The following is an 18,514-nucleotide window of genomic DNA, read 5'->3' on the forward strand; positions in this document are numbered from 1 at the left end:
AAGTTCAAAGAGGTGAAACGAGTGTGTTTAAGGTATGGACATGTGCTTGTGTGGGGGGAAGCCTAGGCCGAACAGCGTTTGTTACTGTAAAATTTGTAAGAATGAGGAGCAGAGGTCTAGCTTCGTCCTCAACTAGCACGCACAAATGAGTGCTTGATACTTACTAAGTAGAAAATATAGCAAGTGCGGAGAACGAGACAAGCTGTAACGATTCCTTAACCTGTACTGCAAAACTAGTATGAGACAGACAGAGCTTCTGATGCTAACACACGGACACGGATTCGCTGACTACAACATGGACGAGTGTGGAAACCACAGCTCTGGGTTCTGTTTGAAATCATTCCCTTTCCCAATGTGCTCCTACCGCCAAGGACGTGGAATCCAGTTTAGAGACTGTCTGGGTCTCGAATTCAAGCAATTTCTTCAAATACCATTCAGTCTTCTCAGAAAGCTGTGGCCTATTTTCACCTGACAAAGACCCAAGACCTCCTGTTTCTGTGTTGCGTTCACTGCTGTGGGTATCCGGGGAGCACCACTCAGAGAACTCCAGAGATGCTGAACAAAGATCCTTCAGTCAGGCAGTGTCTGCTGCATGGTCAGTTAGGGAAAAAACCTTTCTGAGATGGAGGAGGAACTCTAAAGGGCAAACACACACACACACACACACACACACACACAGACACACACACACACACATGGACACACACACACACACACGGACACACACACACACACACACACATGGACACACACACATGGACACACACACACGCACACACACACACACGCCTAGCAAAAATACTTACGTGTATTCCTGAGAGCTTTCTTCATAATAATTTAAAGCAGAAAGTATTCAAATGTCTGTGAAACACCGAGTGAAAAAAATTCAGCACGGTTTATTTAAAAAAAAAAAAAAGGAATTCTACACAGCGATGAAGAACAACTGTGAGCATTTACATCGAACTTGCAGCAGTCTGAAGCAGTTCACTAGGTCAACCTTTCAACATTATACCCACTCCTGGTTTTGTCTGCTCTGTCTGTCTGGGCTGCCAGAGGCCTTCGCTATCACTATCCATTTGTCCACCCTACCTTCTCTACCACGGTGGACCGGAATCCCCCTGAAACAATGAATCAAAATAATCTTCCCTCCCTCAAGTTATTTCTATCAGGTGTTTGGCGTTAGCAATACAAAAGCCACGGATGCAGACAATGTGGGTGTTAAAGGCTGCTTTAAGAGTAGAATGGGGTATAGATTATGGAGTTGGTCTAGCCAGGAGTTCAGGACTGAATGAGGACCAGCGAACAGGGACCCCTATGCTATTCCAGCTCTACTCATCTGAATGGGCTTCAGTTCAAGTGGACAGAGACAGTCAGACTTAGGGTTTACTTGAATGTCCTGAAATTGCATATGTAGTACAATATACAGACCGTTAGGAAGGGGTGCGTTGTGAACCATCGACATGCAACCCTGAAAGTCTGGGTAATGGATAGAATATCTTACTCTTACACAGCTCATGGAAAGCCCTGAGCTGTGGGGCTGGAAGGGACGTAGGAAGTTGGCCCTGGGGATGCGGGTGTCTGATGCAGAGGATTTTACACTCTTCTCCTCATGGGAAGGGCTGGGTTTTGTGCTTGATTACAGAATGCCATAGCACATCTGGCTATTGATGAGAGTAGCTTGAACGCTTTTGGCTTCTCTGTCAAGTATTACCGAAAAAATCCTGTTGCCATATGTAATGCGTTTTGTTATGATAATTGTGACATCTGAACCAATTATCTTCCTTGTATTTCCTAGATGGTTTTCACGTCTCTGAATGTTAAATACCTCGAAGTTTAGGCAAACGATCCAGATGTGTCTCGACTTACGGGAAAATGGTTTGTTTGCCCCAACAGCTGAGAGGGTCTTTTGTCACCAGCTCGTTCCAGTCCTTTAACTCCAATAAGAAAATCCAGTAGGAACCATCGCTATGGTTAACAGCCATTCCGTTTTCTGCCCTGGCTTCTGCTCTAACTGATTCTCAGAAACATCTGTGGCAATGAAATAATCACCCCTACCTGGTAACAAATGAGTTTTGTGTCTACCCAATGTGCTGAAGCTGTAACTCCCAGGTTGATCGAATTTGGTCTCCCAGGGGACACCATTGGGTTTAGATGAGGTCATAAGGTTGGTGCTCCTGTGATAAAATGGCATCTCCGTGAGAAGACACTAGAGTTTGACTCTTCTCTGCTTTAGAGAATATGTAGGGTTGTCAATTAATACAATGCAGGGAGACACAGGAACTCAGGTCAAGATTGAGAAAAGGGGAAAATTACATACATAAAGAAATGACCCGGACATTTCTCCTAAAGATGATTCTGCCTCCTCAAATAACATTGTTGTTTTTGCTTTTGGAATCGGGGCCTGATTTTACTTCAGGCAGGTATCAAACTTGGTCTGCATCTAAGGATGGCTCTGAAATCATGATCCACCGGTCTCGACCTCCCAAGCGCTGGCTCCAAAATTACCTCTTCGCAGGTTTTTCTGACCTTAGAGTAGCGTTTTCCATGATCAAAGCATACTCTCCGTGCCGTTCAGTCGCACAGGGAACGGTTAAGCGAGCCTGGGGAAAGGGGCTGCTCAGGTTTTCAGTGTGATTTGCCCTGGCCAAGCTCATGCTGAAATCTGATTGGCAGCGAAGCATGCTGGGAAGTGAATTAGGTACAGGGAGAGAAGTCCCTTCTGATGGGAGGGAAATCTTGCTTTCGGGTGGGATTAGACGGGTGGGATGCCAGGTGGTTGTTACAAAGTTTGACTGCCCTTATTGTGTCTCTTCCTCACGCATTCTGTCAACCGTCAGCTTTCCACCACAAGCTGAGAACAGCGGGAGGTCTTGCAGGAAGCCATGTGCTCGGACATCTCAGTCTGTAGGACCAGGAGCCAACATAAAAACCTTCCTTATCGATTATCTGGTCTCGAGCATTCTGTCACAGCGACAGAAAATGGATGAACGTGGAGATCGAAGAGAACCCAAAGAGGAAGCCAAGAGGAGATAGTGGGTGAACAGTGAGAAAACCATTGGCAACCTAAGAGAGGAAAGGACCCTGTCACTAAGGGAAGCACGGTTTGACATGGCGGATGGACCACAGAAGATCACAGGGCCACCGAAGGTCAGCGAGAGAACCTCAGAAGATCACCAACGAAAGTTCATGACCCCCAACGCTGGGCCTGATTAAAATGCTATTTTACCTTGCTAAGGCCACGTGGGTTTTTTCTTTCTCTTTGTCTCCCATTTCCAAGTCCATCATTTTCATTATCTCTGCTTTTCATTAACCAAATAAAAAAATTCAGTGTCTCCATTAGTGACGGGGCCCTTTCATTTCTTAGGTCACATTAAAAACGTGACCTTGACTGCATTCTATTATTGCTGTTCACATCGCATAATAGACAAATGCCGAACAGCGACCTTTTGATGCTCTACATTGTGTTTAAGTGCTTTTACCCTTTGTGAGACAGACAGACAGACAGACACGTACACATGCATGCAGATACAGGAACTTGCATGCAAATGCAAGTCATTTTCACTTTCACACACACAAAGAACTCGATCTCCCACTGCTTTAAAAGTGTCCAGGTTATTGTTTCCAAACTATTCCTTTTTTAGTTATAATCCACATTTTCCTCTTTATATGAAATTAAATAATTTGTGTAAGCTATAAATAGCAATTGCACGCTTTGAATAGAAGCGCGGCGTTTATAAAGAGCATTTGTATATGCTTGAACTATGCGTGAGCCAGCTTTCAATGCCCCCTGTGTTATGGCAGGATTAAATTATAGCTTTGCAGTAGATGAGATTTCTTTGTATTATTGCATTTACACATCTGGTTGGCCTTTTATGCATTTTCTCCATCCCATCTTATAACGTGATTAGGACATAACTCCTTCTCCATTGTACTTCTAAAGGCCCATTGCAGTATGGATTTTTAAAAGAAAAATTGAATACCAAACCCAATTGTTGTATTGTAATTCTGACTATGGCGCTGTCTACTCACAGTGAGCTTTAGAAAGAAAGCGCAATTAAAGGTGATTGCCCCGAACAAAGAACTAGACTCTGCCAACAGCAATAAGGGAACTTCGCCCACTCATGACCCGCGGTAGGCCATCTTCGAGATTTTTTCTAGGACAACATGGACGACTCTTCCACATCTTAGTACAATGTGTGACATATCAGGACGCTCATACATCACTCCTTTTGGCTTCACAAGGCCAATTCTTTTGTGTTCTGGAATTATGGGCCCATAATCCTTGAATGTGCTGTTTGACAGAAAATAAAAATAAACAGAAATCGAGCATTCTCTTTTTGTTTGCTGATGACGCTGCGTAATAGGAAAGTGTAGCATTTAGTCTCAGAACTCAGCAATGAGATGCCATTCGAGGGAGAATAGCCTTTCCCGGGTTTCAGCTTCTGTCTTTTGACTTTAAGGACTTCGGTTTAAGTTTTTGGTAAGTCTATATAGAAGTGAGAGTTCTAGGGAAACTTTTCTAAGCAGTTTTAAGGCCCTGGCTGTAGAAATGGGTTTGTACGCCAACGGAGAACCTAGGCTGAGAGGAAGAGGGCAGCTGTGAACATCTAGAAGTTGGCTCTGTCTGAAAGCGCTCACTACTGCTCATTTGAAAGTGGAAACTAAAAGCACAGAAGGTGGCTTCTGCTTTTCTTCTTCTGGGATTTTTACTCCTGTGATTATTTCCCTTCTCGGTTTGTCAGAGGCAAGGATCTCATAGCCGAGTAACAGCCCAGCTTAGAACATTGAGCAGACGGGCATGATGGGCGGGGCTTAAAACATTATTATTTATTAAAGTGCTGGGGCTCAAACCCAGGGCCTTGTGCGTGGTAGGTAAGTGCTCTACCCACGGGCTGTAGCTACAGATTTAAAAACAATATTTATTTTGAAATGGAGTCTCACTAAGATGGTCAGGCTATCCTTGAATGTGACATTCTTGTTCTTCGGCCTCCCAGGAAACTGGCCATTCAAGGCTTGTGCATCAGGCTCTGCTAAAAGTACCCATTTAGTTCCATCTATGGACTCGATGAGCCGAGCTTTCCCTGGTCCTCACTCATCGTACATACTCAGTCGTAAGACCAAGGAGAGAACCTGGAGGTCCTCAGCCCGCACCCAAACCATTTCGATTTGTAGATTGGAAATGACCTAAAATATAGACCTAGCATACTTTGACTTTCAAGTAGCAAGATGCAGGTGTCCCAGAGGCCTTTGAGCCACACTTCAGGAGGCCTCACGTTCTTGGATGTGGCCTTCGGCATCTCACTTCGCTTTTTCTAGCTGCAAAATCTGGAGAAACCAAATTTGGGCTGGGAAGAAAAAAAAAGTTTAGCATTCAATGATCCATTTATTTTATTTCTGATCAGTTTTTCTGGATTGTCTTATCCCACTTCTTCCCTTTCATCCTGCTTCTTCCCTTTCCCATGAGCCCCTTTCCGTCAGCCCCTTTCCCGTCAGCCCCTTTCCCATCAGCCCCTTCCCCACCCTAACTCTCGACAGCTCTGACGGCAGAGTTTCTCCACTTATGAGAATGTGCATCCGACCGTGACTGGCAGAGTCCGTCTATTGTTCTCAGCCTGAAAAACCTACATGGGTACTAGGGACAATCAGTCTTCCCATTTATCACTAGACCCGAAGCTTTATGAGTAGCAAAGATGTAAATTTATTTTAACCTCAAACCTCAAGTCTAATTCTTGTGTGTGGGAAGCCAGCAACGTGAGAGTCGTGTGATTGAGAGATACATTTCAATTAATTCTTCCACCAATGCCCTATCTCTTCCGCATCAGAACCTTTTATAGTGTCAAAATTAACAATTATGCAGCCGACGGCTGGCTAAATCCACCAGGGGACCAAAGAGCCTCAGATAACATGACACGCACAGATTATTCAAGAGAACAATTCATGGAAGAAAAGTTATCTGTGTTAGGAATGACATTGGAAGAACCAAATAGGAGTCAATGGGAAGAAGGGACAGTATCATTGGCCATTTCACTTTCCTTTAAGAAAAATTGTCATAATATACATTTTTAAAATTAGTTATCCATTAGCTGCAAGATAAATGTCTCTTGCTGCACTGAGGAAATAGCGGCCTTGGCGGCGATGTGAAAGACTTATGCAGAGAGCTCTACTGGAGAGAGCTGCTCCCAGGTGAGGCAGGCGCACAGTGCGCACAGTGCGGAGTGACAGGCCAGCCCGTGTTGACCAGCTCCAGTAAAAGACCTGCCGATGAGATGAGTCTACTCATCAGCTGTAGCAGCAGAGGGATGGAGGCCAAGAGCTCTGTCTCCAGGCCACATAGATGACAAAGTAACGAGACAACCAGAAGAAAGCCCCACCGATGCTGGCCCTGTAGATCACGGAGCACTGCTTTAGGCTCCCTCCATCCTCTCCACTAAACCTAACGGAAGCATCCTTCCGGTGGATTCTCACTCATTCTTCAGCACCGTGAAAGAATCCTTTCTCTCTGTTTTTAATAACTACGTCAGTCTTGATGTGGGTAGCACACTCATGCTCGCTCACACTGTGGGAACATCTGAGCTTTAGGACCAACTGCCAACTACCGTGGCCTCACGAATTTTAGATTTTATATTTTTTTTCATAAAGTTATTCTCGATGTATTTCACTTCACTTTAAGAAGTCACATCTGGGTGGCCTCCCCTTGCCTTTTGTGGCTGGCGGTTTTGAATAGAAGCTTCAATTATAGTCAACAGGAATGCCTGGCTGGTATCCTCCATGTGAGGAACAGGGCAAGCACTGGAGGTGACAAATTGCATGTAACTTTCATTGCTTTAACATAATTCATTCCTGCCCCCACCTTGCATACTCTGCCACCAGCACGCAGGAGAAATAAAAATCAAGAAGGAAGAAAAACGATACGTTCTTTTTTATTTATTTATTTATTTTATCTTTATTAACTTGAGTATTTCTTATTAGATACGTCCTTTTTGGACACGGTTCAATAAGTGCATAAAGGGGGTTGGGGATTTAGCTCAGTGGTAGAGCGCTTGCCTAGCAAGCGCAAGGCCCTAGGTTCGGTCCCCAGCTCCGAAAAAAAAAATAAGAAAAAAAAATAAGTGCATAAGGCTGCGGTGAACTTACTATTATTCACAAGTCTTTGGTGAAGTCTGGATGACACCATCCTCACTGTTGCTTGAGTGAGGAGCACTCAGATACACGTTCTTTCCTTCTGTCACTATGCAGTTGTTGTGTCTAAACCCTTTCATGGTGACACACAGTGTCTCATTGTCCGCCGCCCCGAGCATATTAATTATGGTTTTGTTTGGATGCTTTGTTCCCTAGGAAGATGTAAATGTGTGCGATCAAACATTGGCAGTCAGTATTGATGCACGGATGTCATTGATTTGCGCAGAGACACTCTTTAAAATGTGGAAATCTATTAATACGCTTAATGTGTAGACCTAACCATTTCTGGGGAAGATGCCATGAAGAGGCTGACAGTTTGTCCATGGGAGATAATTAACTAAGACGCAGGAGGATGAATCCATAATGTTTGTCCCATGATGGAGCCCATTCCTTGAGCTGCTGACAGCACTTGCTGCCTGACAGCTCAAGTTTAACCTCCTGGATTCAACATGGTAGAAGGAAAGAACCAACCCCGACCAGCTGTGCTCTGAAGGCAAGAATAAATGCACACACGAATAAATGCAATAAAAATTAAATGAAACTCCACCAACTTTTTAAAAAAATATTTATTTATTATATATAAGTACACTGTAGCTGTCTTCAGACACACCAGAAGAGGGCATCAGATCCCATTACAGATGGTTGTGAGCCACCATGTGGTCGCTGGGATTTGAACTCAGGACCTCTGGGAGAGCAGTCAGTGCTCTTAACCACTGAGCCATCTCTCCATCCCCTCCACCAACATTTAAGTGAAGAAAAACTGGGGAAAGCATCAAAACTGCTAGGCTGCCCCTGTAGATTTACACATTGGACATTTCATGGAAACGGAGTCACGGTGTGTGGCTTGCATGTGTGGCTTCTTTGACTGCACTGTTGTTTGTGTTGCAAACTGGACGAAGGCGTGAAGGACGGCAGCTGCTCACCCTCAGGAGACCGTCACGGTAGAGCCACCATCCTGGGTAAGTGCACATTGTGCCCATATGAGCAACACCTCTGTGTCCTTCTGATTCTGTCTCCAGTTTTCCTAGTGTACTGGGTATGGACAGGACAAGGGGCTCCCTCGTGTCATTGTCATGTCATACGCTATTCGAACAAACCAGAACCGAGGGCTCAGTTCACACCTCAGACGTCTCCATCTTTGGGTTCAGCTTCATTCATGATTTTTGCACCCCCTTTTCTCTCTTTTAATATTTTTTTATCCTCTATTATATATGTGGGGGTGTGGGTATGTGCCTTTAAGCGCGGACTTCCGAGGAAGCAAATGAAGGCATTGGTAGGGGAGGGGAGTGTAAGGATGGCTCTGTAGTTAAGAACCCTGACTGCTTTTACAGAGGATCCAGGTTCGATTCCTAGAACCCACATGCCAGCTTACAACCACCAGTACCTCCAGTTCTAAGAGAACTGATGCTTCAGATGGCCTTTGTGGACACCAGGCATTCATATGCTGTACACACACACACACACACACACACACACACACACACACACACACACTAATACACATAAAATAAAAGTAAATTTTTATCAAAAGACGAAAGCCTTGTATCCTTTGGAATTAGAACTATAGGTGGTTGTAAGACACCTGACATAGGTATTGGGAACTGAGCCCAGGTCCCCTGCAAGACCAAGGTTAAGTGCTCTTAACCAGTAAGCCACCCCTGCAGTGCCCCTCCGGTTGTTTTAAATAAAATATTTAATAAGTTTTTATGCAAATATATGTTGTAATGAGTATATACGCCCACACCCTCCTTTACTCACCCTCTCCCATCTGTCCTTCCTGTCCCCTACACAGTTCACGTTCACTTTTGTGTCTTACAGACACATGTGATTTTATGTATCTAGTCAAAATCTGGGTATTGTTAACGAGAGAAAATATACAGTATTGACTTTCTGAGAATATTCACCTGATATGATTAGCTTTCCTTTTCTCCGCATAGTCCATGATTAAGGAAGCGTAACACCATGGCAGAGACATCACCACTTCCAAATGCCATTGTTGTGGCGGGCAGGCATTGCCTCTTTCCTTGTTCTATTTCCTCAACCGCTCACGGAATCAGAAAGCGTCGTCAGCTGCCATGGTACAGTACACCATGCCACCCCAGAAGGCCATGACCCAAACGGAGATATTCTATTGTGTCCAATGAGAAGTTACCTTAAAAGTCCTACCCTTACTCCATTCCAAATGTTTGTCAATCTTTTGTCGTGCTGGAGACTCAACCCAAGAGCTCATGCATGACAAGGAGTCACCCTGACACTGGGCTACAGCCCCTATGAATGACATTTAATGAAATTAAATAAAAGCCTTATTTCCTTTACTCACGAAAGTTGCAAAAATTGTCTGTGGAGAATTTAAAAAGTAAATTACATGGAAGAAAATAAGAATCAGCTACAATCTTACAACCTAAAAATGAATGTGGGCCTTCTGGTTTTATTTTTTGTGAAGCCCTGTATTTTCAAGTTCAACAAAACTATTGAATCTCTCTAACATCCAAGGGGGGAACTGGTGGTAAATATGGCCCATGCAGATATGTTTGGTGTCAGACAATTTTATAGAAACTAAATTAAGATGATACTGTTACAAGAATTTGTATCTTTATCCTTTCAGTTAATATCAGAGCAAGATACTTATCCATATTTTGAAGTATTTTCTTTAAGGCATGATTTTTAATATCAGCATAGGTGCCTGGCATGGTGGCCATATCTTTCACTCAAGTACTCCAGAAGCAGAAGCAGGCTTATCTCTGGGAGTTTGAGGCCAGCCTGGTTTATATAGCAAGTTCCAGGCCAGTTGAATCTATACTGTGAGACCTTGTCTCAAAAGAAAATATGTGTGCGAATTGTGGTTCATTTTTGTTGTTTTCTGATTTGCTTTTACTATTAATTACTACTGCTGCTGCTACTACTACAGTTATAATTTATTACTCTTTTAACTATATTTTGTTTTATGCTACCAGGGTGATAATTTCCCCCACAAGAACCATAGTTTATCCAACAAAAACTCTAGTTCTAGGCATGAGGAAACTTCTAAATTATTGGTCAGGGTACCCTAAGAGAGCTTCCAAACAACATTGGCTATTGTTATTATTCTTTGTTTCCTTTCAGAATTATTATTATTATTATTATTATTATTATTATTATTATCGTGTGAAGGTGAAGTATCTACTGTTGAATATGGAGAAATACTGGCCTGGAAGTCTACTCCCTGAGGACTAGCTCTCATAGTACTAGAATGTGCTATGAAAGCTGCCAAGGGAGAAAACCAGACAACAGTCCTATCCAACTGTAAACTTGTCCTTGTCCATAAACCACAAGGACAAACAATGCAAGACATCCCCAGTGGTGCAATGGTGGTGCTTACATCTCAGTCGCAAACAATGGCTGTCTAATTGGATTTAAGGCTCAATCAATAGGAAGGAATTCATGCCTGGCACTGTAAACACAGTCAACTACCCATGGCTAGTGAGAATCTACCATCGCCACTCCCCTCAACCAATAAAATTTCTAACATTATTCCAAATACTTATCATTACACCTATAGATAAATTTCATTCTCATTTCTCAGAAAAGCTTATTGTTCTAGTAAATGGACGCCATTACAGAAGCTATAACTGGTCTACCTGCAAAGTATAGTTGATCACAGAATGCCTAGTCCCTGTTGATACATCCACAACACAACTGCTATATCAAAGGCTCGGGAAACATGGAAAAGGACGTGGAAAGAGTTTTTAAAGGTCAGAACATCTGCCGGGAGATTCAGATTTCTAATTATGACAAGGAAGCTGCTTCCGGAAATTATCAGCAATTTGGTATCGTTAACAAAACCTCAACAATGACAAACCAGTTGATGTGCCTACATGGATGGGAAGCTTTCAGAGGATGAAGAACTATAGGAAATTAATGATTACTCAGAGTGGGAGAAAGAGCCTTCCCTAGGGATGAGACCCCTAAATGACTTTCCAATAACCTCTTAATTATCTCTATAAACATAAATATCTATATGAGCAACACTATATAACAGCAGGCTACATGTCTATGTTAAATGTGTGCACACATGCGATAGTTATAATTACAGCAAACTGTAGAGATGATACATGAAAGTAGAAAGACGGCTTGGAAGTAGAGGAAGGGGAACTGGGAGGAGGAAACTGAGTGTGATGGGAGGAGACTGGAGAGGACCTGAGTAAATGATGTACTTATATAAAATGAAGCCTGTCAGTTTGTACTATTAATAAATGCTCTTCAAAATGAAAAAGGTAAAGAATATTTTTATGTGAATTGTAACTTGTTTCTGCTTCCCATTTTTCCTATTAAAATTTATGTCATATCAAAAAACACAATGTATAAGCTGTTAGATAATCTTTCGAAAGCTTGTAGAAAAAACTTACTGGAAGATAAGACAACTGGCAAGCCAAGACGCCCTTTATCTTACAGATATGTAAGCATGGCTAAATTGCCTCTACATGCCATGCTGACTTATACTTAGTATCAGCTTTGATTGAGAATGTTCACTTCTCTAGTTTTGTATATACATGTAGCAATTGCGATAATATGGTAATTGTTAACATTTTTGCTACTTTCCTAAGCAAAAGTAACACCTTGGATGTTGACAAAGATTACTTACAGGTTTAGGCCGTGTGTACTGCGCAGGAACTGACTACTCCTGTTTCTATTTCCCTTTGGGTATCATTAGAAGTTGTTTGATGAGCCTTAAATGTTAAATTAAAAATTTATACACCTATTATAGTGAGAATGAACAATTTTTTTTCCTGGGTCTCTAGGCAATTGTTTCAGGTCCTAAGAGATTGGCTTCAGCTATTATCATGAAATAGTCACATGGGTTTTTAACATGACGTAGGCTTCACGTTGTACATTAGTTACCCTCCATGTGTGAGCTTCCTTTCTTCCACCCCTGTATTGAAAGTCTTCTGTTTCTCCCCCAAGGCCATGTCCTCCTTGACCAAGACTATTAATCACGTTTCCCTTTAAACTCTAACACCTAACACAGGCTCTGTACAGTCAACCTTAGAAATTGACATATGATAATTGAACAACGGGAGGAACAAAATACAATCTAAACACCATGGAGATGGTTCTGTTGGCAGAGTGCTTGCGACAGAAACATGAGGACCTGACTAATTTCTACAACACTAAAATCTACATAGAAATTCAGGTGTGAGGCTTATACTGCCAGCGCTCGGAGGTGAGACAGGTAGATCACCAGAGGTTCGATGGCTAGCCTAATGCTAAGAGCACCAATGAGAAACCTTGTCTCAAAAAGTGGGCGGAGTTGTCTCAATGGGTAAAGTGACTGTCCTGCAAACTCGAGAACCTACATTTGGCCCCCATACACATATGAAGGCTGCTTGTGAGGGCGTGTTCCTATAACTCCAGCAGGAGCTCAGGCAGAGTCACATGGATCTCTGACTCCCATTGACCAAACAACTCAGCCAAACTGACAGGCTTCCGGTTTAATGAGACAGCTGTCCCAACGAGGTGGAGGGCAATTGAGAAAAGACACCCAGCATCCACTCTGGACCTCCACACCTGGGCACATATCACACATTACCGGCAGAGGTAACACCAAAACACCACCTGCCCCCCAAACATACACACATACACACATACTCTCACACACATTTACACTCTCACACACACAGAGATACACACTCAAACATACCCTCCCCCAAACACACATACACACACACACTCAAGCACTAAAACACACACACATGCAGACATATTCACATACACACACTCACACATACATACGCACACACTCAAATACTAAAACACACACACATACACACACACACATACACACAATGTGGATGCCTTCCTGAGGACCATCACCCAATGTTGTACTCTGATTTTCACACCAGTGTAAACACATGAAACTGCACATACATGAACATACACACAGAGAAAAATAAATGCATCGTGTGGCTTGGAAAGGCACTATCTTACATGTCTGTATTTTCAAATACATTTTCTGTCATCAAATATTACTGATTCTGCTGGCCGCCTTTTCTTTTTCTGGAGTAACCTCTAGACTCTTGAGTATCTGACTAGGCATCCTGCAACTTATTCACTTGCAGGTTCTTTTGAGCCAGGCAAGCTGGCTCACTACTCGAATTCCAGCACTGAGGAAAACAGACGCAGGCAGATCTCTGTGAGTCGGAGGCCAGCCTGGTTCGCACAGTGAGTTTCAGTCCAGTCAAGGCTGCATAAAAAAGAATCTCAAAAATAAACTAAAATCCCATGCCTCCTTACTCCTCCTGTTTCTTCTCTTCCTCACCTCTCCTCGTATCTCTTCTCCCATTCTCATTTGCCGTAGGGAGGGAATGACCGTGAACTCATTCCCCCTCCTTGACTCACCAGCAAGGAGGTTAGAGGCGTGTGCCACTTAGCCAAGGTATGTGGTGTTGGGGGGTGGCACCTAAAGCAAACACTCTACCAACTGTGCTCCCTCTCATCACTTCCGCCACAGGCTTCAGGAAGTTACTGTCCCAGCTCCCAGGACAGTTAGTGTGTGCAAGGTGTGGATGGACTCATTGAGCAAGCTTTCCCCCAACTTATCTGCAGAAATACCAGTGGCAAGCTGGACACACTTCTCTCCTGGTCTTACCCTGGCAACACTGCTGGGATACTTATTCCTTTTTGAACAGTGCCCACTCATTTGGCCTTTACCCATTCATTCATTCATTCATTCATTCATTCATTCAATTCTTCCCACACACACCCCCTTTTTTTTTTGCAGTGAAGGATGCTTTAGATAACATTCTCCTTTGCGGAAACTGTACACTATATTTTTCAGAGTAATATTTATTACTTTCTCTGCTATTTTCTTGGTCACGCCAAACTGTCTTTTGTGTTTCATATTCTCACAAAATGCATCGTATTTAATCCTGCCTGCTATCCTGTCTCCTCCGTCCAGCACATATTTTTTCCTCCTATGTTTTTTTGGGGGTGTGTATGTGTATGTTTCTTATTGTGGGGTTTTATTAAAGATTTTCTCAGTGGGCCCTTTAAGCCGGTCCAGTGAGCCCGCCTGGGCTGAGATGCAACCTGTGTCCTTCATTACTGCATAAGCAGACCCTTCTCCCCAGTGGGAACACACTGGCAGAGGAATGTGTGTGTGTGTGTGTGTGTGTGTGTGTGTGTGTGTGTGTGTGTGTGGTTTTCTGTGTCAACTTTAATCTCTTGCTGACTCCAGAAGTCAAACCAAATCAAATAAAACCATAAACCATCCAAACATTGACAGGCACTCCCAAGGCAGTTCCTTCTTGCCTCCATTCTGTTTCATACCCCCATTTCCTTACCCTGTCCAGTGTCTTCTGGTACTTTTACTGACACAAAACTCTCTTTTTATTGCTGAACTGAACCTGGAACACAGCTGGAGTCAACTCATTAGTACAACACATTTATTTTAGCTCAGTAGAGACCCTTTGGGTTGTGGTCCCCAATTATTCAGAGTCATGGTTTTGTTCCTGAGGTCAATGAACTGAATTCTGACTTATTAGGAATGCCCCCCCCCCAAAGTGCTTAACTTTTTCTCTGAATATCGTATCCAAAATCATTGTCTGCTTTTCTGCTGATTGTATGAACCACCCAGTAGACTCTTTGCTTCTTAGGGTTCAAGCTGCAACGAGTCTTACATACAGTAAGTGCTCAATAAATGCTTGCTGGGGGTGAGCACCTCTAAATTTATCTCATGTCTGTTGTAATAATAAGAGCATGCTCACCACCACTTTTACATCATTGTCACCACAGCAGGTAACGTTTTCTTATGTCATCATTACCACAGCAGGTAACACTAGCAAGCACTGCTGTGGGCCAGGGACTAACCCTTCTGACAAATTATCTGCTCACAGCAGCTGGATGAAACTTTAAAAAAAAAAAAACTTACTTAGAATTTCTTGATCCCATTGTAGCAGGATCGCAGAAGCTTTGTCCTAAATACTTCAGGGTTTTTTATTCTTTTGAGGCTGTTGCAAATTTTCTGGGGTGCAACAGAGACCCCACCATGGTGCAGCATAACTTCCTTCCAGCTTAAAAAAATTTCTCTATTTTTGAGATTATATTTCACCCTCCCCTTCCTCTCTCCAAAGCCTCCCATTCTTGGCTCTTTTCCCAATGAATGACTTCTTTTTCTGTTAATTGTTATAGTGTATGCGTGTGTATGTGTGTGTGTGTGTGTGTGTGTTTGTTTGTTTGTGTGTGTGTGTGTGTGTGTGTGTGTGTGTGCAGACTCTTGAGACATGTATCTGACTAGGTATCCTATAATTTATAGGATGATCTGAGCCAGGCTAGGTAGCACACTCCTTCAATTCCAGCACTGAAGGGGCAGAGGCAGGTAGATCTTTGTGAGGAAGAGGCCAGCCTGGCTTACACAGCCTCATCACTAAGGAAGTCAGGGCAGGAACACAAACAGGGCAGGAACCTGAAGGGAGGAGCTGATGCAGCAGCCACGGAGGGTGCTGCTTACTGACTTGCTCCTCTTGAATTGCTCCTGCTTTCTTATAGAACCCAGGACCACCAGCCCAGGGATGGCACAGCCCACCATGGGCTGGGTTCTTTGCTATCCATCACTAATTTAAAAAATGCCCTACAGGCTGTCCTGGAGGCATTTTCTGAACTGAGGCTCCCTTCTTGTCTATGTCTCTAGCCTGTGACAAGTTGACATGAAATTAGCCGGTCCATATACAGATATGTAGAGCGAAGGTAGCATTCTAAATGACTCTGTGGGAAATGCCAACTATCAAACACACCATTAAACTTATCTGAGCAACAATTTACTCTGTGGACCAATTTTTAAATGTGTTCCTAAGTCACACAGGTTGGTGACAGAGGTCTTGCGGTGTGATGGCTCTGTTGTTTATGTGGGTCATTCTTTCCAATTACCTTCGTCACTATACCGTATAGATCCTCCCTAACATGGCTTGCATCTAGTCATTGTTTTAAGCAACGAGGCTTCCACTGTAAATAGTCAATATGATAGTTTTTGTGGCAAGAGTCTCATCAGTTCCTGGCTATTTGGGGGTATTCAAAAATATTCAGGAAGCTGGTTATTACTCTGGGTGAATTGTTCCAATGTTCCACCTATCCATAGCTTCAGGGAGTCATGGCTTGCGGGTTCTTCCCCCAGTGGCCCTAGGCGTGACTTGCTCGAACCCATGGGACGGAAGCAAACACTACCAGCAGAGGGTCAGGAAAATGCTTGCCTAGGGGGACTGCTCTTGGAATGCTTCTAGTCACTTTGGTCTAAGAAGCCCACGCCCCGGTAAGAACAACGTGAATGGAGCTGAATCCCAAGTGAGCAAAGAACTGAACCATAGAGCCAAGTGTGGTTCATATCAGCCAGGGATCCTATATTCAAATCCAGCTGAGTCTCCAAATGACTAGGGCTCTATCGTGATCAGAGTGCCTATCTGAGGTTAGGTAGTAATGCTCAGAGCCCTAAGAGATACTCAACCCTTACTGACTCAGTACTCCAAGGTGTGGTGTTGGGGTTTGTTCTGTTGCTATGTATTGTAAGCTAAATTTTACACCCAAAGGTCTAGACTAAGAGTGACTTCTCAGGTTTATAAGCTTTCCTTGTGCAAATCATGTTTCTTGCCTTAAAATTATTGGTTAAATAAAATTGGCTACAGCCAATTACTGGAGGGATTAGAGGTAGCTAGGTTTGGAGTGACCTGGTTGGGAAAGAGAGACCAGGGAGAGGAGGAGGGAGAAGTGGGGAGACAGGAAGCCTCCATAAGGGGAGATGGACATGAGCACGTGGCCAGGAGAAACAGCAAGTATCTGGGGTACACTGCTGGGGAGGTAGCTAGGCCTGCAGTTAGAAGGGTAGATTAGGGATGACCCCCCAGGAACTGTCAAAGCCAGGTGAAATAACCATGGTCTGAATCTCATTTATTTGTAAGTTAGTTGGGGATAGGCTTAACTCGATTGTCTACATTTTGGGGCAATTTCTCAGAGAGTGTCGGCTAACAGGAAAGTGTTCCTCCTTCCTGGATGAACCGTGGGTTAGAAGGTTGCAGCATCCTCATGATTAGCGTGGCTTTACCAAGAATGTTTGGTTTGGCATTTTGGCGCCAGTCCTCTGTGTCATCACTAGGCACATGTATACGGGAAGCCGGATAAACCGGTTCAAAACACCAGATTTTCTCCTTAGCCTTTGTGCAGTGCTTAGAATATCGTTGTGTATTTACAGGATGTTATTTATCATTCGTGCAACACGACTCTCGCTGTCTGCTACAAATTATTTTAAGTATTTTATAAAGTAAATTATATATAAGTATTTAAGTATTTTAAGTATTTATGGGCATTAGAATTTCGTAATTATCCATAATTCTTCTCGTGAGGGAGAAAATACAGAAACAATTTTGGGTCTAGTTTGTATCATCCCTAAAAATGTGCATATGTTGACTGTATACAGGTCTGGGTCTAAGACCATGTGCAGACATGGGGTGACACCCACATTGTAGCACAAATCACCTCTTTGTGTACTCGTGTGTGTGTGTGTGTGTGTGTGTGTGTGTGTGTGTGTGTGTGTGTGAATGCATATGTGCATCCTGTCTGTGTATCCTGGCCAATTTCCCCCTTCAAGTACTATTTGATACAAACAGCTAGTATTTCTGTTCTGTGCCAGTCATGAGAGTAAGCAAACCTAGTCTAGGCCTGAAGAACTAGCACAGGTAAGTTAGAGCCATTCTTACGGCTAAGTGGTGCTGCATACAGAAGTCATTTCCTAGACTTACGAGTTGTGTTGGTGTAGGCAATGAGAGGGCTGGCCCAAACTCCCTCTTGCCCTAGAGACCATTTAGCAAGTATCTTCCAGGTTCAAAATGCAAATCTTTCTGTCTCTCAAGAGAAGGGCACTGATCAGTGGGTAGTCACACCTTCTTTTAACCAGCTAAGTTATAATTTGAACTCAATCATAACTTCTGGAAGAGCACATTCTTTGGAGCTGCACAGACAGCTTTCACGTGTCTTCTTCACCTTTTGAAATGATACAATTACCTGTGGACCTGGATGGGAACATGCTTAGTCTGCTTCTCAAACCGTTCATTCGACCGCTTTGATCCTAGCACTTTGGGGCTTGGTTTTCTAAGAGAAACGCACGCGTTCAGCTTGTTCTCAGACACAGGGAAGCAGAAATCAGGGCTTTAAAAAGGGTGCTTTGTGTATCTGAACGGTTTTAATGGTTTGGTTTTACATTTCAAAAATATATTTTCAAATCGAATGGAGCGGTAAGCTAGGAAGCCTCTCTTTAGTTTACTTGCCAAGGGCAGACACACTCTTCGGCTCACACGCTTTCCCGCAAGGTAAAGTA

This window comes from Rattus norvegicus, chromosome 15 (genome assembly GCF_021556685.1).
Source record: "Rattus norvegicus strain SHRSP/BbbUtx chromosome 15, alternate assembly SHRSP_T2T, whole genome shotgun sequence".
In the NCBI taxonomy this organism is placed as follows: domain Eukaryota; kingdom Metazoa; phylum Chordata; class Mammalia; order Rodentia; family Muridae; genus Rattus; species Rattus norvegicus.